This window comes from Chinchilla lanigera, unplaced genomic scaffold (assembly GCF_000276665.1).
Source record: "Chinchilla lanigera isolate Chin_1 unplaced genomic scaffold, ChiLan1.0 scaffold00083, whole genome shotgun sequence".
In the NCBI taxonomy this organism is placed as follows: domain Eukaryota; kingdom Metazoa; phylum Chordata; class Mammalia; order Rodentia; family Chinchillidae; genus Chinchilla; species Chinchilla lanigera.
Genome location: NW_004955484.1, coordinates 4,580,949 through 4,608,487, shown reverse-complemented (window position 1 = coordinate 4,608,487; position 27,539 = coordinate 4,580,949). Strand labels below are relative to the sequence as shown.

The window sequence follows — 27,539 nt, the reverse complement described above, 5'->3', positions numbered from 1 at the left end:
GGAGCTGTCCTTCTAACCTGGCCTCTCAGGACGTCCAGGTCGCAGGTTTCTGTCCTCCTTTACTGAGAACCCAGTACTCAGAGACAGGGATTCCTGTCTCTCTGCTCTTTTCTATCCACCCAGAGGTCTCACCCACTCTACCACGGATAATTCCCATCTAGCCCTCTGACGGCCCAAAGTTGTCCCCTTTGTTTACTTTAATACCCTCTCTACCTGGGAACGACATCAAACCAAATAGACAAACTTACTTTTTTTACACGGTTTGGCCACAGACCAAATTAAAGGATAACAACATGAACAAAGGATCTTCAAATTTCAAATTCTTCAAGACTTGGATTTATCTAACAACAGACAAGTGGTCCAAAAAGTCCCTTGTGCGCGCAGGATTTCTTTTCCCTTCACAGCTAACCCTCTTGGTCAATCCTATACCACCTTCCAAATTCTCTTTCCTCACAATCCAGACCTGACTGCCACATGCCCCCGCTGCCATTATGCCCCAGCTCTCGGCTCCTTCCTCTTTGGGAGCCTTTTCCCATCCTGTCTTCCGTCCTTTCCCTCTTTACCCTCTTTTATCACACCCAGTACCAAACCACTCTCGCACTCACCAACTCCTTCCTAAACGGAAGCCCCATCCAGTCCCTCTCCTCCTCCTCCTCTGTGAGGTGAGAGAGGCAGAAAACACCCATAATCATGTTCCCCTCTCCCTCTCTGACCTTTCCTAATAAAAAGACACCCTGGTTTTGGCCACCCTCAAAGTCCAGTTTATACTCCAGTCTCCCCCCAGATAACCCCCGCTTCAGTCTCTCTGTCTTCATATTTTGATGCCCTTTTTGCCTTCTGACACTATACTGTTAAAATAATGAAAATACAAGAAATCTCTGTTGTGATTCACCAAAAAGAGTACTGTACAATGTGCCCCATCAGCAAAATTCTGACTTTTATTTAAACTTACAAAAAAAAAGAATTCTTATAGTCCAACTTGGCAAAAAAACACATGAAAGTACACTCTGACTTTAGGTAACTGTCTTAAATATCTGGTTTGTTTGTCGGTTAATCTATAATAATTGGCCTTGGGTATGGGAAACTGCCAGACAAAGCTCCTATATGGCTAAAAGAGCAGCTGCTTGAACCAATTTACTTGCTTTCTGTAGGATAAGTGACTTCTCCAATTTTCCCCAGGGTCCCCAAAATTAAGAAAAATATTAAGGGTTTGTCAGTAAGATCACAATGGCCATGGTATCCCCCCACATGGGTATGACAACAGAAACTAAACTGTAACCTCCAAATTCTAAACTCATACCAATTTGGGGGAGGGGGCATGCGATAAAAAATATCAGTGCCAAGGGAAACCAATGTGAAAGATAAAGGCAAAGAAAAAAGGTCTAGACCTGTGCCGGCAAACCTACGGCATGTGCGCCGCAGCAGACTATGTGTTGTTTCTGAAGCTCTAAAAAGTCTGCCATCACTAGTCTAGACCACTGGGCTGACAGCTCAAGCCAAAATCTAAACCAAGCTGGTACGAAAAGTAAGTTAAACTACAAGTCTAATATTACATAAGTGGCTTTCAGATAACACACAGCCTAGGACACTGAGGCCTAACAAATGATAAGGTAAAAGTTAACTGCTGAATCAGAATTTTAAAAAAAAAGCCTTAGGGCTGGGGATTTAGCTCAGCAGCAAAAGCGCCTGCCTGGCAAGCGCAAGGTCGTGAGTTCGGTTCCCGGTACCGGAGAAAAACCAAAAAAAAAAAAAAGCCTTCATAACAGCCTATAAAAAGATAAAAGGCCCCACCAGGAAACATCTTAACTGATAAACTTACTTATACATTCTGTAGTTTAACATTTTTAACAGATTGGGGAGCCTGAAACATTTCTTGTGAAAGGCTTTGGTATAATAATTCAACTACAAACAGCATTAACGTGCTCTTTTATTGCTGTCTGTATGTTCTACATGTATTATGATAATGTGTCACTCAAAGCCATATAAAGTCCTTTTTTTCTGTTTTTTGGTTTGAGGCAGGGTCTCTACATGTAGTCCAGGCTGGCCTTGAACTCACTATGTAGCCTATGCTGCAGGCCCTATCAAGTCTTAAAGGGTTGTCAGTCCTAGCTAAAAAGTAACATCTTTGCTTTTCTTTTTATTTTTCTGGTAATACTTAAAAGGTTCACTAAGGTTTTATTCAAGGTTGCTTAAAACTCTGTAATTCAGGGGCTGGAGATTTAGCTCAGTGGTGCAGCACCTGCCTGGCAAGCGTGAGGTCCTGAGTTTGATTCCTGGTACTGTCCCTAAATCAACAGTTATTCAGCTAGCTTAAATTAAAATATAGTACCTATAAGTTAATTGTAGGATAAAATCCCACCAGGAACATTTTAAAATCCAAGGGGCAACTAGTTACAAAAATAAAGTAGGACTATATATACAAAAATATGTAAGTATGAAGGTATATTTTTGATGTACACTGACTATATAAGGTTTTGCCCTACAAATACAACAGGAAAAAAAAAAAAAAAAAACCCCACAAAAACTAGGCAACCCAAGGATGTCCAAAACGTTTGTGAAGAGAAGGCTTACTAAAATATATACATCAGGGCTGAGGATTTAGCTCAGCGGCACAGCACCTGCCTGACAAGCACAAGGTCGTGAGTTCGATTCCCGGTACTAGAAATAAATAAATAAATAAATAAATAAAATATATACATGTTTGATAATTCTAAGTCTTTACATTTGTTGGTTTGGTTAGGCCAAAGATCTATTCCTTTTAAATCTCTTTGTTGCTCAAAAAAGTGGCTAGGATACTAACTCTAAATCATCAATTATGAAAAAAAAATCAATTACTTCCCTTTCACATCCCAAAGGACAATAATAAACCGTGAATTAACATGCTTTCAGGACAAGAGGGCATACAAAAGTGGTCAAAATCAAAATGGAGTCAAGTGCCAATTCTACCAAAAGATAAATAAAAGGGTTAAAAAAAGAAGGGTTCTTACACATAAATGCCTGACAGTAACTAACAAAGGATATTATTTGGGTCTGGCTTTCAAATTCTTGGTGAAAATTGTTACTAATGATTACTCTTAATTCTTTTTGGTCTGTGTTTGTATACTGTCTTCTCCAGTTTATTTCTTCCAGAATCCCCCAGTTCTCAATGATAAGCCTAAACCCACTACAAAACTTACTTAGATCTCATCACCTAGTGTGATAGTTAACTGTGGTATCAACTTGAATGAAGAAAACATGTGGCAGAGTGGGTTAGCACAGTTCTGAGTGTGTCTGGACGACTGACTTGCTGAAGAACCACCAGTCTTCACCATCGTTTCTGAATGTACACCTACCTTATAAATCCTTTATGTATCTCATATATACATACATACATATTAAATATGTTCCTGTAGTGGCACACCCAGTTTAAATCTCAACTCTAAGCTCGAAGTCACCCTAACCTTAATCATCAGCAAACTAAAAGGAGGGCCCTAACAATGTCCCCAACTCAGATCAAAGCATTACAGATAAAACCACTTTGTCCCTTGTCAATGATGTGACTTTGCTGATTCAAGGAAAAATATGGTGACAAGAGGATTAAAAGTCTAAGCACCCAAATTTCGTTGATAACGTACTTCTGCCCAGAACACTCTGGACAGTCATAAAATACTACACTATAAGGACTAAAAACAGCACAATATAAAAGTAGATATACAATCCATCTTTCTTTTCTTTGGAAAGTGGAAGTTACCATCAGAGCCCCACAGTTTGGTGGTCACAGGGGCTGACTGCGGGGATACACCTGATACTCAGGAAGAAACTCCTAAAATATTACTGTGGAGTAGATGCTAGCACCTTGCGGGGGGCGGGTACTGTTTGTTTTTGGTTTTTTTGGGTTTTTTTGAGCCAGAGTCATGCTAAGTAGCTCAGGGTGGCCTTGAACACACTATGTAGCCCAGGCTGGCCTCAAATTCAAGGTTATCCTCCTGCTTCAGACTCCTCAGTGCTGGGGTTACAAGTGTAAGCCATCACATTCAGCTGTTAACACTTTTCTGTGTGAAAGAGCAGAGCCCCTGGAGCGCAAAGCCACCCAGATCCCTAAGCTGCTGCAGCAGGGACACTTGAGTAGACATGTCCAAGTGCCCCACAGCCATGGAGAAAGAGGTGGAAAACTTTATACAGGAAAAGGAGAAATACCACCAGTAACATTTTCAGAAAGATAAGGTGGCTTGCTTTCAAATTGCTCATTTAATCTGTGAATCTTTTCAAAGCCCTATGCTAACTTAGGTAATGTTCCCTGGGATCTCTACAACTGCCTCATTATCAATATATTAAATTACCTTAACTAAAATAAAATAAAATAAAATAAAATAAAATAAAATAAAAAGATATAGAACCCCCTGGCCCCAAGCTAACAGTACAAACTCATAACAAGTTCTCTGAGTCTCCCCCAAGCCATGTCGGGCCTGTGAACAACCCAGGGTTTATCTATTGGCAGCAGTAAAGCAATCTCTTTTCTTCTGGATATAGAAGCAACACACTCAGTCCCTCCTTTATTACAGGAGCTGATGGCCTTATCTCCAGACTGCTCTGTCCCAAGCCTCTGCCTTACACCCTAGGAATGATTTTCTACTATGCTCAAACTGCTCCACCCCATTAGTGGGACAAGATACACTTTCAAACTTATATTCCACCACTACCTACCTCCCAGTGCTGCCACCTTAGCTACTCTTCTCCTTACCTATCTCCCCCTACCCCACATTACACAAAATGTACCTCACTTTCTACTCCAACAAGTCAACACCCTCAGGCACTTCTCATCACATTTCTATTAAGGTCAAGGTTACCCTCAAAGACCCCACCTCCTCACTAAAAGGTGTAAAACCCCTTAACCCATGTTATGATTGATACCTTGAGTCAATTTTAAGAGTCTAGCGGCTTGGCTAAGTGACTCAGCGGTTCTGCCTCTTGGGGTGAAAAGGACATGTCCTTACCCTTCTGGGATGTTGTTCACTGTATCAATTTGAGAAGTTTAGAAGGTTAAATATGTGACTCAGCAAGAGCCAGGGTGCTTACTTCTTATTCATCCTGAGCCTGTGCAAGAGGAGAGCATGCAAATGGTGTGGGTGTGGAGGACCACCCGCACTCCAGCAGGCGGGTAGGCTGCATACAAAAAAAGGGAATTGAGAAAGACTGACTGCTGGATCTTCATAGGAGTCTGCCTTCAACTTGGTCGTCTGGCTTCTGGAGCAGACTTGGCTTCCGCCTGGGACTCTTCAGCCTTCTGGTGTAAACTCTCCGGCCTTAGTTGTAGATTCTTCAGCATTCCGTCGCAGACCCATCAGCCTCCTGATACGGACTTGCACAGACACTGTAGTCAGCTCCAGGCCTGGGGCTGGGCTCTTCAATCTCCAGCATGCAGACGCCCTCTGCACACTTCCTCATCCAACTCTGTGGCTGACCACTGAAGCCAACTTACAATTTCTTCTATATTTCTTTACCTTGTGTTGTATGTGTTTCTCTAGTGAACCCTGACTGACAGAACCCACAAGCTATGTAAGGATACCAATGACTACGACTATCTCCAAACTCTTCACCACCAGATTTTTTACAGGGCGGCAGGGCCTCACTATGTAGTTCAGGCTGTCTATGAACTCACTATGTAGTCCAAACTGGTCTCAAATTTGCAGCAATATTCCTGCCTCAGCCTTCCAAGTACTAGGATTACAGGCTTGCACCACCACATCCAGCTACACCGTATTTCTTTTTTTTTTTTTTTTTTGTACCAAGAATCAAACACAACCTCACGCTTACCAGGCAGGCGCTGTGCCACTGGGCTGTATCCCTGGCCCAACACTAGATTTCTTAAACATATCAGTTCTCCTTACAATATTCCTGTACTGGCTAAATAAATAAACACCTAGTCCAGAGCTACACATTATCAATGGAGCTTTCCCACCCATCACTAATCCATACAACATTCATTATTCACTATCACCAGGTGCTTTCATTTATGTTACGGTTCTTGACCTCAAAGATGATTCACCATCCCTCTTGACCCCAGAATCTTTTTACCTTTACTCAGATGAATCCCAATGCAAAAAACTACCAATAGCTCATTTACATCATTTTTCTTCAAGGATTCTGCGACAGTCCACACTTTTTTAGATGAACACTAGGCCAAAGACCTCCTATCCCTTCCCCTAAACCCTAGCTGCCTTATCCAAAATGTCAATGATTTTTTAATCTACAGCCCTTCTCTAAGTTTGTGAGTAACACACTGTTCAGATACTTAACGAGAACAAAGGGGTACCAGGTTATCTCCAGACAATAACCAATTATTTCAGAATAAAGTAACTTGCCTTAGAATTCACATCACTCCTACCCATAAGGAAATCACAAGACAGATCAAGAGGCCAAGCTATAGGCCACCAAACACATATATGACTTTGAACTATTAATCTTTCCTATATAGGCCCCACCACTACTCACAAGAACTTTTTTTTTTTTTTTTTTTTGGTACCAGGGATCAAACTCAGGACCTTGCGCTTGGCAGGCAGGCACTTGTGCCACTGAGCTATATCCCTGGCCCTCACAAGAACAACTTGATCTTCAAGATACCTCCTTCCAGGATGGATGGTTAAATAAAAAAAGGAAAGATCACTAGGTGTGGTGGCACACATCTGTAATCAGAGCACTCAGAGGCTGGGGTAGGAGGAGCACAGGGCTACACAAGCAAGTTCAAGGGCATCTTACACTATATAGCAAGACCCTGTCTCAGAAAAGAAAAAAAAAGATCATCCTTCAACACAAGAGCCTTGTTATACTCACTTTCCTCCACAGTTCCTCCCACATTGGAGCTAAACCTTTTACCCTTCTGCTTTCCAACTATACGATAAACCCTCAATTAGCTAAGACATAGCTTACATTACCAAATCGCATAACCATTTCCAACAAAACCTCCTCACGAGGTCATTTTAGACCTCCCTCTTTTACTATCCAACAGGAAAAAGGATATAGCTCCAGACAAGATTGACAAACTTCACCCATATACCCGTCACAACTTGTGTTTAGATGTCCCCCTCAAAGCCTCAGGTAGGGCTTTTTCAGAGATGGCTGGATTGGGGCTGGGGATTTGGCTCAGCGGCACAGCGCTTGCCTGGCAAGCACAAGGTCATGAGTTCAATTCCCGGTACCGGCAAAAAAACAAAACCAAATAAAAGAGATGGCTGGATTGATTCATGAATGTGTGACTGATTCATGGTGTAATGTTAGGCTTTCAGGTGCGAGATTTATGGGTGGGAACAGTATTCACCTTAAGGGTGGTAGCCTGGATATAATATAAGGGACAGAAAGAGGCTTGCTACAAGTTACTTAAAGTTACTTGTAGTTTGTCACTTCTGCCTTTGTCCTCTTTGATCTCCCTGTCCTGCCACCCTGCCTTGGAGCCAGCTGATTATGGACTCTCTACAAACCATAAGCCAAAATAAACCTTTTTCCCTTTAACTTTGGGTGTTCAGTATTGTCTCAGCAATAAGAAATGTAACTAAGACAGCCCCCCTCCCAAGGAAAGAAAAAAAAAATCCATTAGTTCTAGTAGATGCCTTTACAGGATAGAGGTTTTTCCATATACTTCAGAAAAGGCAGATATAATTTCCCACACCCCACTAACAAAAATTATTCCCCAATTTGGTCTTCCTACAATCAGATAATGGTTTAGCATTCATCTCCCAAATAACTCAGGAAATGTCAACCTCCCTTAACATAACCTGGAAACTTATCTCCTATAGGGCTTAATCCATTTGACGCAAGGTTGAAACAGCAAATGACATACTAAAAACTCATCTCATCAAACTCACGCTGCAAACCTCAAAGACATGGGTAGATGGCCTGCCCACGGTCCTGCACATCCATACCACCCCTCTACCCCATTCTCCTGAGCCCAAACTAATGTATAGGTCTCCTTTTGCTCTTGGCAACATTCTCTCCAAATACATCATCTTTCAGAGACCATCACCCACTGTTCTATCTAATCCATCAACTGCTATGTAACTTTGCTAAACTTCACTCCCAAAACCTGAAAACAACTCTGTTCCCTTATCAATCTTACTAGGAGAAAGGGTCTACCTCAAAACCCTCAACCCCAAACCCCTACAACCGAAGTGACAGGGGCCCTATATAGTTATCCTTACCACAACAGCCACAAAACTCTTGGTCTTCCCTTGTGGATTCATGCCTCCAGGCTAAAATTTCTCTCCAAGAAGCCTGAAACCCACATGTTCCTCAAAGTAGAAAACCCAGCTCCTGACTTGGCCTCAAGGCACAGAAAAAACAAATCAATATGACCAAATGGACAAACTATAACCCAACCCAAGACCAATCCCCTACAATTCTATGACCTTATTCTGATTCTCCTTAGGGACTACCAACATGTTCTGCAGACAAAATAGGAACTCCTTTCCCTTTTGTGAGACTGTTACCCACAGAAAAATTTCAGACTTTTCTTCTGATAATTCCTCAGCCTGGCTAGTTGCCACTTTATACCCTGGGTCTCAATTCATCCACCCCAAACTCAACATGATCTATCTAATCTTCATAACCCCATCTCTTCTTTTTCTTGGTAACACCAGTCTCTATAATATAAAGATTTACTTCTAGTCCAATATTTACTTCTAGAATATTCCCTCAGTCTCACGTTTAACCTTTTAAACAGGACAAATCCTTTTCTGGCCCAAGACTGTTGCCTTTGCCTGTCTCTATCATTACGGGCTTATACCGTGATCACCACCTCCAAATCGGACTGAATAAATACCCAGGGAACTTGCTCTACCTTCAAATATCAGATCAACACCCTCCTAAACTCACACCTGACAAGTCTTAGCAAATAAAGCCACCGAACTCTTTCAGACATAGCTCACTAACTTCTCTATATTCCCTACAATGACCCAACCTGCTGTTTAAATTATTCAATATATACATGATTAATAAGATAATGTGGTGTAAAAATAAGACAAAAAAAGTAAAAAGTACTCCTGAGTATGCCTCTGTCATAGGTCCTATGAAGGTCCTATGAAGTAGGTCCTATGAAGATCTTACTCTTGGTAGACAATCCAACTTATAGATAAATTAAACTTGCTAAACTCACAGTAACATTTTTCTTGAAGATCTTACTTTAAATAACAGTCTTTGTATAATAGACATTGTTTCCTGCATGGTTTATCCTCTCAGTCACTGTATACAGAACTCTGAGAAGTTGTAGTTAATACCTAGGCGCGGACACAAAGCCCAGGTTCATCTCCAACATTGTGGAAAAGGATTATACACCAATAGGGCGGAGTCCTAGGCTCCTCCATGACACTTGGACATAGCCTGGCACTACTTACCTACCAGGGTATGTGTGTTAGAAAACAGTAACATTTCTAAGAGAAGGATAATCTGAGAAATTAGTCTTAAATTCTCATTTACTATTTTGTCTTAAAATTCTACGTGTAAATGTACAAAGAAAAAAGTTACAACTGCCAAGCTGGCAAATTAGGGGAGTGTAGCTCAGTAGTATGGCACTTGCCCAGGACATACAAGGCCCTACATCTGGCCCCCAGCAACGGAGAGGGAGAGAGAGAGACGGGGGAGGGGGCATCAAAAATTAAAAGTAGGATATGAAATACTGGCCAAGATAAATGTGTAACTTGGGCACGTAAGTTAGGCACCACTTTAGTAATATTTAATGCAACGGGTGTCTTACTAAAAGGTACGTATGTACCTTAAGATGCAGGAAACTCATTCCTGAATATATCCCCCAAAGGAATTTGTACACAGGACCATGAAGACACACAGCTGCAATCACAACACTCAGGAAACTGAGGCAAGAGAATTTATGTTTGAGGCCAGCCTGAGCAACCTACATACTGAGTTAAAAACACAAACAAAACGAACAAAAATAGCAAGGAACAGGGCTGAAAGCTCCATGTCTTTCTTACTGAACTAAATTATAAAACCTAAACAAACAAACAAAAAACCTAAACAAAAATGCATGTAGCAACTACTTGAGATTTTTGAAAAAGAAAACAAAAGTAGGTGAAAGAAGATGCAAGTTTATCTTTTTTCTTCCTCTGATTCCCTGGCCTGGATGCAAAACACCCTGAAACCCAAAAATAAGCATCAGTATAACCAGAGAAAGAGGAAGCCTTCCTGGCTCGGAAAGGTGGAAACAAGACCCCTGATGTGGACTGAGAATAGTTTGAGACAACACAAATACTAAAATTAACACATTGTGACTTTAAAGTAGCTACTACAAAAATGCTACAATAAGGGAGAGTACCATTCGGATTGGGGCAGGGCTGCTGAGGAATAAACCTAGGGCCTTTGCAGGGAGATGTACATTCCAAACCCTTTTTTCATTTTTGTTTTTGAGACAGGCTTTCATTAGACAAGGCTCCAATTTGCAATCCTCCTGCCTCAAAGTCTCCTGGAGTACTGTGGTTCTGGCATGCACCACAGGCCAGGAGATTTTTATCTTTTTTTAAAAAACTAAAAGATAATAAAGAGGAAACAAAAGCCGTATGCAATACCACATGCCTGCAGTCCCAGCTACTTGAGAAGTTGAGGTAGGAAAATCACATAAGGCCATCAGTTCAAGGCCATCCTGGGCCACAGAGCAAGACAATGTCTCTTAGAAAAATAAAAAGAAACACAGAAATGGTACAGCTGAAAACACAATAAAAATTTAAAAAAAGAAAGAAAATAACTAAAGTCAGAAACACTCTGGGATACACAACAGAACAGAAAATGTCAGGCTAAGCCAGGCATAGTGGCACACACCTGTAATCCCAGCACTCAGGAGGCTGAGGCTGGAGAATTGCTGCAAGTTCAGGCCAGCCTAAACTGCACAAAGAAACCCTGTCTCAAAAAGACCAAAAAAAAAAGAGAAAGAAAGAAAAGGTCAGGCTAGAGAGCCAATGTGCTTGAAGGATCAAAGAAAGTACTTAAAGTGAAAAACCAGAGAAAAATATTCAAAATAAATAAAGCCTTAGGGATCTGTGAAACAACTGCAAAGAACCAACAGCTGTCATCAAGTCCTGGAGGATATGAGATAGTGTTATTATTGTAGACAGCTATGCTAGATAGAAATTAATATACCGTCATAAAGGGATTGGCCCTTATACAAATAGCGTAAGACAGTGTAAGATGAGACACACCAAAATTGTGGCTGGTGGCGAATCTAAAGACAGCCAGACCTTAAAATGGAGATACAACAGCCAGGCCTGCACGCCTACCAGGAGATAAATAGCACTTTCAAATCACACTGTAATTGGCACCACCTGGTCCACATAGGTTAGTGACCAGGGCACCCAGACCCGCACTCCCATCTCTTTCCAGGACGCCTTTGTTCTTTCCATATATTCTTGCTCCGTGACTCCTTTCCCTACAGGTTGAGTGCAGTTTGCCCCACACGGTACCCACTTCGTGATTTTGCTGTATAAATTACCCTTGACAAAAAGCCTTAGCAGATACCCACTCAGGATCCCTCCAGGAGCTATTACTCCTCTTCTTATTTCCAACTCTAATTTCCTCCTTTGGTTTGTGACTTCATTCTTTCATGTTGTGAGACCACGAACTTTAGCACCTCTAATAGGTGGGAGTTATTCCTCCCCATAAGAGTACGTACACTTAAAAAAAAAAACCTTTGAAAAGAAAGGTTGGGGAAAAAAAAACTTTTGAAAAGCTACTAGCTAAAAATTCCCCCAATTCAGCAAAATATGAATCTACAAACTCAAAAAGCTCACAAATGCCAAACAAAATCCCAAGAGTCACTGGGCGTGATAGTGCATGCCTGTAATCCCAGCACTTGGAAGGCTGAGGCAGGAGGATCATTGAGAGTTTGAGCCTGGGCTACAAACTGAGCTCAAGGCCAGCCTGAACTGCATAGCAAGACCCTGCCCCAAAAGGGGAAAAAATAAAAATCCCAGAGTCATGACCAGACTCACCATAATCAAACTGCTGAAAAACAGAACTCAAAATTTTAAAATATTAGATAGTTCGGCATGGTGATGCATGCCTGTAATCACATCACTCTGGGAGGCTCACACTGGAGGACACAAAGTTCAAGCCCAGCAGGGCAACTTACTGCCTAACAGGTAAACACTTTACAAGGGATTGGGATGAAGCTCAGTGCAAAGGCCCTGGGTCCAATCCCCAGTAATTTCCGACTTCCACCTAAAGGGGTCTGTCACAATGGCATAGTCCTGTAATTCTAGCTACTCAGAGGCTGAGACAGAAGGATCACAAGATTGATTCCAGGCCAGCCTGGGCTGGGATGTAGCTCAAGGTTTCCATTGTCAAAAACGTAAATATTCCTAGCTCCCAAGTATAGCACACTTCCCTATCTTAAGGCCCACACTCTATTTCTTTGAGTGCTTACTTTTTAAATTATTATCCCTTTAGGTCTCTTTTAAAAAAAAAAAGTATGGTAATCAAAAGAAAGTTGGAGGGGCTATATTAACATGGAAAAAATATCAGTGATACCACAGCATATTACAATGATAAAAAGGTGAATTTACCAAGAAAATATAACAATCCTAATTGTGAACACACCTCATAATAGTTTCAAGCTACATGAAGCAGAAAGTACACAAATGTAACTGTGGCCAGAGACATCAACATACCTTCCTTAGGAACTGCACCCAAGCATCACTTGCACCCAAGCATCAGTAAAGACAGAGATGAACTGCACACACCTACCAAATGCATCTCGCTCATATTTATAGGACGCACCATTCAACATCAAAATGCACAAGCCACACTGATGATGTGGATCATATTGGAAATTAACTAATTATACAAAACTGAAATTGTACCAAGAATGGTTTTTCCTACAGCACTCAGAAGGCTAAGACAAAATGACTGAGTTTGAGGCTAGCCTGAGCTACATAGCAAATTCAAGGCTGGCCTGGACTATACAGTGAGACCTTGTCTCAGAAAGCAAACAAACAAAAAAAAAAGAAACAGACAAAAAACAAACCGCCAGGCGGGTATGTAGCTCAGTGATAGTAAGGGCCATGGTGTATGCCTGCAATCCCAGCTCTCCAGAGGCTGAGGAAAGAAGGCCAAGAGTTCAAGAGTTTGAGGTAAGCCTGGACTGCACAGTGAGACCCTGTCTCCAGAACAGTGGGCGTGACCTGTCAATAAGGAGATCCAGGAAACGCACAGAAAAACAGTCCCCTAAAGAACGCTATCTTCAATTCTCAAGCAAGTTTTTGATAGGAAGACCTGTCATCAGCCTGAGGAGTGGGAGATACAAAAGATGACACCATTAACCTCCCAGCCACTGTGTTCTCTCCCTGACAGTGGTCTGCTCAAAGTGTACTTACTTCTTTGCCTACTTTTATCTTTTTTTCCTTTGCCTACTTTTAAAAGGTCCACACTACTCTGCAGAGCATTCTTTTCCTTACCACTAATAAATGTGAAGTCTTACTATCTTTTACACTTGCTTCGTCCAATTCTTTATTCAGAACAAGAAGAACCTAGACTCTGGAAAAGGAGTCTTCAGCATCCTAAAACCTGGTGTCAGTAGAGCACTTGACTAGCATGTACAAGGCCCTGGTTTGACCCCTAGCACTGGAAAAAAAAAAAAAAATTTAACCCATAATTATTACTATCAAGAATTATTATTTTTAGCAGAAAATTAATAAAAACTCTCCTGCCATTTGGGGGTTTTGGTTTGTTTGCTTTTGAGACAGGGTCTAGCTATGTAGTTCATGCTGGCCTTCAACTGACTGTAACCCAAGTGGGCCTCCAACTTGCAGTGACACTCCTGCCTCAGCCTCCTAAGTGCTGGCATTACAGGCATGCACTACCACACGAGCTTCGGAAATTAAACATGAACTTCTAAATAAATAATCCAAGGGTTAAAGTGTCTCAAGTAAAAAAAAATTTTTTAAAAAAGTTTGAACTGAAAATATGTAAAGATACAAACCAAGTACAGTGATACATGCCTGGAATCTCAACCACTTGGGAGACTATGATCAGAGGGTGCACATTTGGCACTAGCCTGGACAACTTAGCAAATCCCTCTCTCAAAACTAAATTAAATCAAAGAGGAGGCAGAAAGGAGACCTGGAGATAGATATAGCTCACTGTTAGTGTACTGGATTAGATCTCCAATACTACCAAGAGGGAGGGCCGGGCATGGTGGCTCATGCTGTAATCCCAGCACTCAGGAAGCTGAGGTAGGAGGATCTTTGCAAGTTCGAGGCCAGCCTAGGCTACAAAGCAAATTCAAGGCCAGCAAATTCAAGGCCAGCCTGAACTGCATAGCAAGATGCTGTCTCAAAAAGACAAAGAAAGAGTGAGGGAGGGAAAAATCAGTGGGATGCAGCCAAAGATGTGTTTAGGTGGACACTAACACCAAGGCTTATAAAAGGCCTCCAATTAGTAACCTAACATTTCACCTTTAGGAACCAGAAACCAAGCAAAATTAACCAACAACAAGCAGGAAAACAAAAGAATCAATGCAAATAGAGGAAAAAACAAGAAAATGAATGAAATCAAATGTTGGTTTCTTCAAGATAAAAAACAGACACCTGTGTCTCTCTCTCTCTCTCTCTCTCTCTCTCTCTCTCTCTCTCTCTCACACACACACACACACACACACACACACAGAGGAAAATCACATTCTCAGTGACAGGACTGAAAAAGTATCAGTACAGATTCTACACACATACTTTTTTTCTTTTTTTGGTACTGGGAATAAAACTCGGGACCTTAAGCTTACCAGGCAGGTGCTGTGCCGCTGAGCTATCTCCCCAGCTCTACACACATACTATAAAGGTCCAATTTACAGCCACAAATTCAATGAGACAAAATGGACAAATTCCTCAGAAAAAAATTCAGTAAAATCAACATAAGTAGAAAATAAAACTGCACTATGACAAAAACTGAATCTAAAATGTAAAAACTATTCCAAAAAAAAATCCAGGCACAGCTAGATAGACTCCTGTAATCCCAGCTATTCGGGAGGCTGAGGCAGAAGGATTGTAAATTCAGGGTCATCTTGGAAAATACAGCAAGACCACAGATTGAGCTGTGCCCCCAATCCAGGCAACCAAGCAAGACCTGGTCGCAAAATAAAAAGAGCTGGGGATACAGCTCAGCACTAAACCCTGGGGTTTAATTACCAGTACCACAAAAACAATTAATAGACTTTACCCATGTGTTTTTTTGTTTGTTTGTTTTTCTTGAGACAGGGTCTCACTATGTAGCTCAGGCTGGTCTTGAACTTTTGACAGTCCTCCTGCCTCAGCCTCCCAAGTGGTGGAATTACAAACATGCACCACCACATCCAGCTCCCCGTCTGTTGGTATTAACTATAACAACAGGTCCCTAGAATGAGGTGCCCACAGATGAGTAAGAAAAGGTAAAAGAGACAAGAAAAACAAGAGAGCTAAAAACCTGGGATCAGGGGGCTTACAGTCTCTTGGCCCCCTATCACTCATCTCAATCACCTTTTATTAGAACAAAGAAAGTAACTAAAACCAACAGGAGAAATTCATTATCCCTTTCCAATTCTGCCTCTCAGCTGATGGTAACAATCCTCAGGCAGGCCTCCCACACCCAGCACCGCGTTTACTCAGTTCAGCAGGGGATCATAACCTGACCATCAGTAATCAATCCATTAGCAGTCACAGTCCTTTTCCCACACCTGTCTTTTAGATTAAAATGAAATGTTACAGTATGCTTCTGTATCTTTTTACTCCTGCCTTTTGGAGGGGGTCAGTGATGGGTACTCAGCCTGGGACACCTCAAGCATGCTAGGCAACCCCTCTATCACTGAGCAATACACCCAGCCCCTAACATTTCTGGTTAACCTGTTTCAGTCTCATTGGAGGACCTCAATTCTTTTGTTCTTTTTGGTGATACTAGAGATTGAACTTGGGGTCTAAAGCATGGTAGGCAAGAGCTCTACCACTGAGCTAGATCCCCAGCCTTAACTACTTATGTGCCAGTGTTAATTTCATACTGCCTACCAAAATTGTGACTCATTTTTATGTTAATTAATTTATAACAGTATGAAAATATTTAAAATATAACACTTAAAATTCTATATAATCTATTTTTTTTTTACATTTAAGGAATGGAAAATAATTTGCTGCACTATTTTGGTATTGAGGATTTTCAACTCCTCTTCAATAGGTTTCTATTTACAACAAACACTAATCATTAAAGACAGTGACATGAACCTAGACAGTAACCAGAAACAGGTACTAATTACCAACATATGAAATAAATGAGTCTCCAAACTACTTTAACACATACGAGTGGCTTACTTTAGAATTTGAATCTGTTTTTCCAAAGCTAACACACGCTGTACTTTGTATGAGAAGGAATATAAATTTTAGGGAAAACAACTTAAATTAAAAAAATTCTAAGCTGGGTGTGGTGGCACACTCCTGTGATTCCATTACTCAGGAAGCTGAGGCAGGAGGATTGTTGTGAGTTTGAGACCAGCTTGGGCTACAAAATGAGCTTAAGGCCAACCTGAACTACATAGCGAGACCCTGCCTCAAAAAGACCAAAAATAAATAAATAGACAGATAGACAGATGGATGGATGGATGGATGGATGGGTGATTTGGGGATGATGACAAATGTGAGGCCCTGAGTCCAAATTCTACTACTAGGGGAAAAAAATTTTACTCTCAGCTTCAGGGTCTGTAGCTCCAAAAGTATGAAGAGAAAAGGGAGACAGCAGAGTCAGCAATGGCGAGAGACATTTTGCAATATATACAAAAACTTGTTTTTCTCAACATTTCTTTGACAAAACAAATGACATACACACATTTAGGGATCACTACTGCAGCTACAAAAATCACAAAATAGTACTAGAAAGATAAAACACTGTGGAGCTAGAATACATTCTCAAGATAATATAGTTCAATTCTCTTAAAAGCATTTTCTGTACAAATTGCCAGGAAGTTCACTGTGCTTTCACAATAAGCTGTGTTCAGAGCTTTCCTGACCATTAAGACTGACATTTTAATACAGTAAGAACTAAAACATCAACAGCATCATGAGTAATTCATGAGAAAGTACAGGCTTCAATCCCTGTTTGGGGGCACACATTGGTAATCTTACTACTCTGGGAGGCTGAGGCAGGACAATCTCAAGTCTGAGACTAACCTAGGTATCCTCATTATTCAGTCAGACCCTGTTATGGTTTCTATCTATATGTCACCCCAATTACAGGCATGCACCACCATGCCCGGTTTACCAAGAGTTCTTAAGGCATATCTTTATGAAGTTGTACCCCCGGACTAAGAACACTATTAAATTTTTTTATCGGGGGCTGGGGACTTAGTTTAGTGGCACAGCGCCTGCCTAGCAAGCGTGAGGTCGTGAGCTTGATTCCCGGTACCGGAAAAAAAACCCAAAAAACTAAATTCTTTTATCACCTAATATTATATCAGGTTACAAAAACGTGATTTTAGTGGCTGCCTAAAATCCCACTGTGTAACTATTTTCTTCTTAGCTTCCTATTTGACATTTATATCAACAATGCTGAAATAAACCCATGCATTTTACTGTTCCTGTATCTGAAATGATTTAGACTACATTTTGTTTTCTAGGGGTTTTTTTCGTTGTTGTTTTTTGTTTTAGTTTGAGACAAGGTCTTGCTATGTAGTTCATAGCCTTGAACTCACAAAGGATCCTCCTGCCTCAGCCTCTCAAGTAATGGAATTACAAGTATGCACCACCACACTTGGCTTGTTTTCCAGTTTTATTTTAAAATCAGAATAGGTTCCATGTAATTGAGATTCTGGTTATTTTATAAGAATGAGAAATTAAGTAGACTAGATCTGAAGCTTCACTCTTTTAGAAGCAGGAGGCAATGACAGAAAATGAAAAATAATTTGGACAGTAACACTTTTTTTTTGGCCTTCTGAGCCTGGGTCTCCTGAAGCAATCCAGGCTGGCCTTGAACTTGGCATCCTCCTGCCTCAGCCTTCCAAGTGCTGGGATTACAGCCATGCACTCCTATATAGCACTTAATAACACTTTAAAATGAGACTTAAACTGATTTAAAAATGTAACACTCATATTATTTCAAGACATTCTTATCCTCTAACAACTATTACCAAGTCTTTCTATTCCAGATGAGATTCACAAGAGTTTCTGGTAAACGAACGTATTAATTATTTATTAAGATGACAAATAGGTAAGTATAGAGAATACAAGACTGGCCAAGAGCGACGGTTTCTTCACTTTTGTGTACTTAACGTTTCCCAAAACAAAAAGTCAAAGAGAACTACATAAGCACAACCAACAAAACCAAAAAGAACATTACCAGCCCCCCAAAAGGACGTTTAAGGCCAGACGTTTTTCGCTTAGGAGCAGAGAGAAAGTGGCCGTGTCTTCGCGGTGACCCTACAGTCCTATTACCTAATTATTAAACGAAAGCACTTGGGTCTTGATCGTCCTTAAAGTTTACGCCGGCGCGTCTCAAGGCGTCACCCCGGAAGACAGACGCGGAGAGCACAAAGAGGAGGGCAACCGCGGGGCGCGGGCTCCCCCAGAGGCCCCCGGTGGTCAGGGTCTGCGATCGGGGTCTGCGATCGGGGCAGGAGCCGCTGCTGGCTGCCGAGAGAAGAGGCGGCTTCTCCGACCAAAGAGGGGAGGCGCATCTAGGGGCCCCGGGAATAGGCTCGGGCGACCACCGGCCCGCACAGGCCGCCTGGGTTGGGGGCGCTCGCCGAGCCCGCAGGGGCGCTTCCGGGCCCGGGGGACGCGGCGGGGCGCCGCAACACGGGGAGGGGGGCCCGGGCCCGGGCCGCGGCGTCTGCGCCTCGAGAAGGCGACACCCGGGGCAGGAAGGACCACGCGATCCGCGGCTCGGGTCCGGGCCCAGCGCGCGCCACGCCCCCTCCCCAGCCCGGGTCCCTCCGCCGCTGCCCGCAGGCCCGACTTCCAGCGTGACCGCATTTCCGAAGCTTCCTCTGCTCTTCCTCCACCACCCCCAGTGTCGTCTGAACCCCGGCTGGGGACTACCGACTTCAGGACGCTGAGCGCAGACTAAGAAGAGGACCCCTGAGGCTGGGACGGCCACCCTCACCTGACCGAATTCAAGAGCGAAAACCTCCAAGTCCGACTTCCGCAACGCCGCCAAGCATCCAAAATGGCGGCTTCCCCGGCCTCAGCGCGGCCAGCGCGAGCGGAAGGATCCGCGGGTCAAGTTAGCCACGCCCTCCCTCGCAAGGGATTGGCTGCGCTCCCGCCACTGCCGGGACACAAGTTCCGAGGACTGCGCCGTTCCCACGCTCGGCTCCCTTCGGAGTCCGCAGGGCCAGGGACTATTTCCCGCGGCGGAGGCGCCGCATTTGACGTGGACCCTGTGACACTTCTGAGTCACCCGCTGGGGCGCGCCCCGGCTTCGACCCTGGGTTCGGTGATGTGGGCGGCGGCGGCCAGTTCTCCGACTCCGTGCTTCGTACCTTTCTCCCAGATTGTCCTAGCCCGTGAAAAACCTGCCTGCAGATCTGCCTCTTACACCTCCGCAGTTCCTCGTTGAAATTTCCTCCCGTCCCTGTCTTGCCTCTCCCTTCGCCCTCGGCGGCTTTCCCCTGCGTCTGGTTGTTGTTCCCTCCTTATAGAGAGACCCGCAGGTCTCGATCCCTGCCTGGCAGAGGTGCGACTCCGCACTCGCTGTCTCCGTTTCCATCCGCTGCCGCCGATTCCTTTGCCCCATTGTTAAAGCCCAGTCCTGATGACCCTTTCAAACACAATCTCTTCGGCCTCTGTACTTAAATTCAGTCATGTTTCTTCTGCACCACCTTCTCTGGCAATTTTCTCCAGGTATCTCCGTATTCAGAAACTTTTCATTTGATTATCTTTGTTTTTAACTTGAAAACCATTTGCTCGGTTTAAACCATTGGCAAGGGCTTCCTAGACTCCGCTTCCAGGAGAAGGTAATCCTGCCCCCTGCTGTAGAGGCTGCATCTGCTGAAAGCAAAATTGTGATGAGCTTAATTGTCCTGGGGAAGTCACCGGACAGGTAGGGACGCCACGCGTTACGGTGAGAGATTTTTATGAATACCAATACTGTATTTCCTTTTGCAGCATTTTGAAATAAAATCAGGTTTTGGCAACTCAATACACAGTATGTGGTTTCTTTAAAATGTGGGTTTTTCTTTCAGTAAGTGCTGCATATAAAAATGATGTTATTCTGCAGTAAAATCATACCATTAAAAAAAAGTGAGGCTTGATTAACAGATGATGGCTATTGTACTATTTCCTTTACCTTTAAGTATGTTTTAAAATGTTCATAGTCGCTAGCCAAAAGGTGGAAGCAATCCAACTGTTCATCGTAGGATGAATGGATGAAAAAAATATGGTGATTTAACTTTAAAATTTTTGAAGCAGTGCGTAAACATGGCAAACTACACAGAACTGAGAATGATATACAATGAAAATAAGTCTTTCTACTCTGCACCTTAGTCTTACAGTCCCCCTTTGTAGAAGTAACCACTGTTACCAGGTTCTTGGGGTTTTGTGGAAGTTACCTAGTCTATAAAAGGAGAAGAATTATCACCTACCTCGATAAATTTGTGATTAAATGTCTTAGTTTACTAACGTTTTTAGAACAGTAGTCAACAATTTTTTTTTTTTTTTTTTTGAGACAGGGTCTCACTGTGTAGTTCAGTCTAGCCTTCAACTCACTACAAAGCCCTAGCTGGCCTCAAACTCTCAGTGACCCTCTCTTGCCTCAGCCTCCTGAGTGCTGGGATTACAGGCATGTGCAACCACAGCTGGCATCAACAGATTATGTTGAGTGCTACTAATATCTTTCCAGTGACATTCTCTGCATATAGAACCATTTGCATGTTTTGTTTTGTTTTTGTTTTTTGAGACAGGGTCTCACTGTGTAGTTCAGGCTGGCCTGGAATTGACTATATAGCTCAGACTGGTCTTGAACTCATTGTGATCCTCCTGCCTCAGCCTCCCAAGTGCTGGAATGACAGGTGTGTGCCACCATGCCCAGTTTGCGTGGGTTTTTTTTTTTACACATATAGTAGCATACTAGATATACTTTAGTATAACTTGCTTTATGATGTATATCCTGGAGACTATCCCATATCAGTAGTTATCAATAATTATCATTCCTTTAAAGGGTTACATAATATTCCGTTGTATATGTGTACCTTAACTTTAAAGCAGAGCCTTTTAGGTTATTTCCAGTGTTTTGCCTATCTGAACAATGCTGCAGTAACTAGATATTTGCCAGCATGACTTATATTTATTGGGTAAATTCCCAGAAACAGAACTGTGTCAAAGGATAGACACATTTTTTTTTTTATTTTAATAGATGCTGCCAAATCACCTTTCAAAGAGGAAGCACCAATTTGCACCGCTGACGCTGAAGTATGAGAGTTTCTATTTCCCCATGCCCTTGACATTATAGCAATCTTGTTCAAGCCATGGAAATAAAAATAAACTAAAAAATGTCATTAATCCACATTCTAATGATGCAATTAATTTATAAAAATTGCTTCCTACTTAGGAGTCGATTCAACAGTCATTACTTGTGTCCTAGGTTTCTGCAAAACCTACCTGTCTAATTATTTAGATTCTGTGTCAACTGTGAATTGTAACACAACCAACCAATTATCCAATCACCATCTGGGAGGAGGAGAAGAGAGGCAGTATCTCTATCCCTGGCTAAAAAGACTGGTTTCATTCAGAAGCTAAACATAATTAAGGAAAACCAAAAACAGATTGAGACTGTTTTGCTTAAAAATCCTGTTTTGCTTTAGGAGAAAAATTTCAACATTTCTTTGATTAACCCTGTACTCTTTTGTTTGTTTAAATTTTTATAACTAATGGCTATAACTTTGTTTTGCCTTTTTTTTTTGTTGGCACTGGGAATTGAACTCAGGACCTCATGCTTGTAAAGTAGGCACTTGTGCCACTGAGCTATACCCCCAGCCCCAAATGGCTATAGCTAAATCTTGATATAGTGTTTGAACCCAGTGAAATAAATCTCTCAGTAACAGGCCTGAAGGCTCAAATCAGTCAGGCCTGTTTTTATTACACAGCTCATCCAGTTAAGAATGGCTTTTATATTGTTTGTTTTTGTTTTTCTTATTTGTTGTTTGCTTTTGAGCCAGGATCTCACTATGTGGTACAGACTGGCCTTGAACTTGCTTATGTAGTGCAGGCTGGTTTAATACTCATGGTGACCCTCCTGCCTCAGCCTCATGAGTGCTGGGATTACAGGTGTGCACCACCACACCTGGTTTTTACATTGTTAGGGGGCGCATGCCTGTAATCGCAGCACTCAGAAGGCTGAGGCAGGAGGATTGTTGAAAGTTTGAGGCCACAGGGCAATATATTGAGGCCACCAGGGCTACATTTTGAGTTCAAGGTCAGTCTGAACTACATAGACCCTGTTTTAAAAACAAACACACAAAGACCAAAACAAACATACATTGTTAAAGGGTTGGGAATAGTGAGTTCAAGGTCAGTCTGAACTACATAGACCCTGTTTTAAAAACAAACACACAAAGACCAAAACAAACATACATTGTTAAAGGGTTGGGAATAGTGAGTTCAAGGTCAGTCTGAACTACATAGAGAAACCCTTTCTAAGAAAAACAAACAAAAAACCCGAAACAAATATACATTGTTAAAGGGTTAGGAAAGGGGGGGAGTAATGTGACAGTCACCTTCTGTGGCCTACAAACCCTAAAATATTTACGTACTGTCTGGCGCCTCATAGAAAAATTTTGCTGACACCTGCAATAAAAGTAAAGTACTACACATTGTGTAAGAGAAAGAAGGGAGGATGATGGGGATGGAGATATCTGCTGCATTAATCTTTAGAAATAAGAGCCCAGTGTGGAGGCGCACGCCTGTAATCCCAGCACTTAGGAAGCTGAGGCAGGGAAGCTGAGGCAGGAGGATCACTGTGAGTTTGAGGCCAGCCTGGGCTACAAAGTGAGCTCAAGGCCAACCTGAACTGCACAGGGAGACCCTGTCTCAAAAAGAAAAAAAACGAAACAAAAAATAATTCTTAAGATATGCACACATTTTGACCGGGCGTTGTGGCACACCCTATAATGCCAGCACTTGGGATGCTGAGGCAGGAGGATCGTTCCGAGTTCAAGACCAGCCTGGGCTACAAAGTGAGCTCAAGGCCAGCCTGAACTAAATAGCCAGACCTTGTCTCAAAACAGGCAAAAAAAAAAAAAAAAAAAAGAAAGTTTCAGACAGTTCAGGCTAAAGAAAATGAAATGGAATAGGAACAACTCTGGCTATCTTCCCAGGCCTACGGGAGAAATCAAGATGGTTTTCTATAGCACCTACAGAACAGTTCTTCAGAGCACTATTCAATATTGTTAGTTAGGACTCTATACAAATACTAAACATCTGTGTGTCATTTTGCATGCTACAAAGCACTTATAAGCACATTACCTCAATTTGAGGCTTACTATATGTCTGTGAAGCAGCTGTAGATCAGAAATCCTTATCAATTTTTACAGAAAAAAAAGTGAAGTGACCAATCCAGGACCAGCAGCAGTGTCAAATTCAGATCTTGAACCCAGATCTTGAGACGATATTTTATATTTTGCATATGCCCATATAATTTGCATTTTAGTCTTACATTTAATTTGTTTCCTGGGCCTGGTGTGGTGGCACTAGCCTGTAGTCCCAACACTTGGGAGGCTGAGGCAGGAGGATCATTGCAGGTTGGTTAGCCTGGGCTACAAAGTGAGTTCAAGGCCAGCCTGAACTGCATAGCGAGTCCCCCATCTCAAAAAACAAAACAATATTTAAAAAATTGTTTCCTGGTCTTACATTTAATTTGTGTGTATTGGGTTTATCAGTAAATACAAAGAAACTGCATTAAATCACTACTCTTGCTTTGGAGTCAGTATATATTGATCAAGAGAGTTTGCAAAGTTTTAGTTGTATAAATAGCATTTATCATCATTATAATAATCCTAAAAATTCCATTTTTCCTTAAGTGAATTTGAAAGAATAAAGACTAGTAGCTCTAGGTTTTTAGTATAAATTCAAAAGCTTAAACTGTGCCTTTTAAAATATAATATTCTTAGGCTGGGCGTGGTGATGCACACCTGTTATCCCAGCACTCAGGAGGCTGAGGCAGGAGGATCGTTGCGAGTCTGAGACCAGCCTGGGCTACATAAGTGAGCTCCAGGCCAGCCTGAACTGCATAGTGAGACCCTGTCTCAAAAAGACAAAAACAAAAAAACAAAAATTTTTAAAAGTATGTAAGATTCTTACCAAAATTGTAGGAATCTGACATAAGCATAAACATATAGGTCAATGGAATAGAACTGTGAGCCCAGAAAGAAAACATATATTTATGTGCAATTGATTTTGTTTGTTTGTTTGTTTTTTGTTTTTCTTCCGGTACCAGGAATCAAACTCACGACCTTGCACTTGCCAGGCAGGCGCTTTGCTGCTGAGCTAAATTCCCAGCCCCCGGGCAATTGGTTTTTATTTTATTTTATTTTATTTCCTCTTATTTTATTTTATTTCATTTTTTGAAACAGGGTCTCACCATGTAGTTCAGGCTGGTCTTTACCTCACTATGTAGCTCAGGCTAGCCTCGAACTCAATGATCATCCTGCCTCAGCCTCGCCATTTCTGGGATTACAGGTGTGCACCAGTACCCCTGGCTGGATAATTGATTTTAAACAAGGATATGAAGAGAATTCAATGGTGCTGGCAAAGCTGGACAACCACATGCAAAAACAAGTTAAACTCTCCTGCTTCATACCATATACAAAACTGAGAATGGATCAAAGATCTAAATATAAGAGCCAAAATTGTGAAACTCTTAGAAGAAATAACAGGTGAAAATTTTAATATCTAAGGCCTAGTTTCTTAGATATGACACTCAAATCACAAATAACCAAAGAAAAATAAATTGGACTTCATATAAATAAAAAACTTCGGTGCTTCAAAGAATATCAAGAAGCTACACATGATGGGATATGCCTATAATCCCAGCTCTCATGAGGCTGAGGCAGGAGGATCGTGTCGAGTTCAAGGCCAGCCTAAATTACATAGTGAGACCTTGTCTCAAAAAGACAAAGAATATCAACAAAGTGAATACATATAGCACACAGTAAAAGTTTGTAAACCACATCTGACGAAGGTCTAGTATCCAGATTCCATAAAAAAACATTGCAACACAGTCATAAAAAGATAACCTGGGCCAGGCATGGTGGGGCACGCCTGTAATCCCAGCACTTGGGAGGCTGAGGAAGGAGGATCATTGTGAGTTTGATTGTTTGTTTGTTTTTGTTTTTTTCTGGTACTGGGAATCGAATTCACAACCTCACGCTTGCCAGGCAGGCGCTGTGCCCCTGTGCTAAATCCCCAGCCCCATCATTGTGAGTTTGAGACCAGCCTGGGCTACAAAGTGAGCTCAAGCCCAACCTGAACTGCACAGCGAAACCTGTCTCAAAAAGACAAAAAAAAAAAAAAAAAAAAAAAGACAACCTGATTTTAAAATGGGCAAAAAGATTTAAATGGATGTTCTCCAAGTGGTCAATAGTAAGCACATGAAAATAGATACAATTCAAATCAAAATCACAATTATCCAGCACGTGGGAGGCTGAGGCAGCAGGATTGCAGTGAGTTTGGCTACACAGTGAGTTCAAGGCCAGCCTGAACTATATAGTGAGACCCTGTCTCAAAAAAATTACAATTATATATAATTTTATATGCACTTCAGTAGCTATAGTGAAAAAGAAAATAATAGGTGGGCATGGTAGTGCATGCCTGTTACCCAGCACTTGGGAGGAGGAGGCAGGAGGATCACCACAAATTTGAGGCCAGCCTGGGATATGTAGTGAGTTCAAGGTCAGCAAGACCCTGTATAAAATAAAAGTAATAGGACTTGGAGAAATTGAAATACGTGTATATTGCTGGTGGACTACAAAATAGCACATCCACTTTGGAAAACAGTTTAGCAGTCCCTTAAAAAGTTAAACAAAAGCTAAAACATATGACCCAGAAGTTTTACCCCTAGGTATATCTGTATACACCCAAGAGAAATGAAAACATGTTGAAATGAAAACAAAAATTGTACACATATGTTCATAGCACATTTTCATAATAGCCGAATATCCATCAACTGATGAATGGATAAATAAAAGTGATATATTCCTACAATGGAGTATTATTAGCAATGAAAGGAATGGAGTACTGACACACACTAGCATGGATAACCCTTGAAAACATTACGGTAAGTAAAAGAAACCAGATACAAAATGTTCCATATTATGTTACCCATTTATATAAAATGTCCAGGATAGGCAAATCCACAAAAAGTAGACTAGCAGTTGCCAGGCGCTGGGGTAAGGAACAATGGGGACTTACTGCTAATGGTATGAGATTTCTTCTGGAGTAATGAAAATGTTCTTGAATTAGATGGTGGAGGCAATTATCATTTGGATCTTAAATGCGCCCCCCTCCCCCCAGCCATGTATTGAAGGCTTGGTCCATACCCTGTGGAGCAGGGACTGATCATTTAAAAGGTGGAGGCTAGCAAAAGTAGAAGGTCACTGGATGGGTGCCCGACAGGCGGGGATATTAGGTCTCTGTCTCTCCTCTCTCTCCTTTCTCTCTCCTTCCGAGGTGCCAGGATGGAAGCAAATTGCTCTACAACATGCTTCCATCCTGATGTTCTGCCCTGCTACAAGTCCAAAGCAAAGAAGCCAAAATCTATGGACTGAAACCTCTGAAACCATAATCCAAAATAAAGCTTTTATCCTCTCAGTTGATCTTATCACTTATCACAACAACAGAAAGCTGACACAGTAATATTCCACAACCCTGCTGTGAACATACTAAAATCCACTGAATTGAATGTTTTACAAAAGTGTTTCAAGACATAAATTATACCATAAAAACAAATTCCAAAAAAATAGGTTTTTAAATCTTCCTACAATTACTATTGTAATATAAAGCCCTAACAAGTTAATTGTGGTGTTCATAAATATAAAATGTATTTCACAGCTAGAGATGTAGCTCCATGGTACAGTATGCTTAGTTCAATCCCCAGTACCAAAGCAAAACAAAAATGGCCTAGGAAGATATTTAAGAGGGGAGTTAATGTAGTTGAAACGGCAAAATAATAGCATAACTGTGAGCAGATTGCAAAAGGAGAGATAAAAGTAGAGGAAAAAAATCCACAATTTAAAAAGTCTTCTGGATCTAGAACCAGCTCAGATGAGAGCACAGGAAACACTGCTTTTTGTGTGTGTGCCTTTTTGAGACAGGGTCTGGTTACGCAGTTCAGGCTGGCCTTGAGCTCACTTTGTAGCTCTGGCTGGCCTTGAACTCCGAACAATCCTCCTGCCTCGAGTGCTAGGATTATAGGCGTGTACCACTACACCCAGCTAAACATTACTTTTTTTATTTCATAGTTTTTAATTATTGACTATAACCCTGAGTCACAACACCTCACGGACATTGGACATTTTTAGAGCATAGGAAATTTATAAGAATAGCATTATTTAGGCTGGGGATTTA

General features: G+C 41.7%; 1 protein-coding gene across 3 annotated transcripts in view; it reads right to left on the bottom strand.

The window, feature by feature from the left end:
* Positions 1-19,177, bottom strand: part of Ist1 (increased sodium tolerance 1 homolog (yeast)) — a 41,154-nt gene extending 21,977 nt beyond the window's left edge. For all 3 annotated transcript variants that reach the window (XM_013503978.1, XM_005403525.2, XM_005403526.2), the window contains exon 1: positions 19,084-19,177. The gene's annotated coding sequence lies outside the window, so the exon portion shown is untranslated. The remainder of the gene's footprint in view (positions 1-19,083) is intronic.
* Between the last annotated feature and the right edge of the window lie 8,362 nt (positions 19,178-27,539).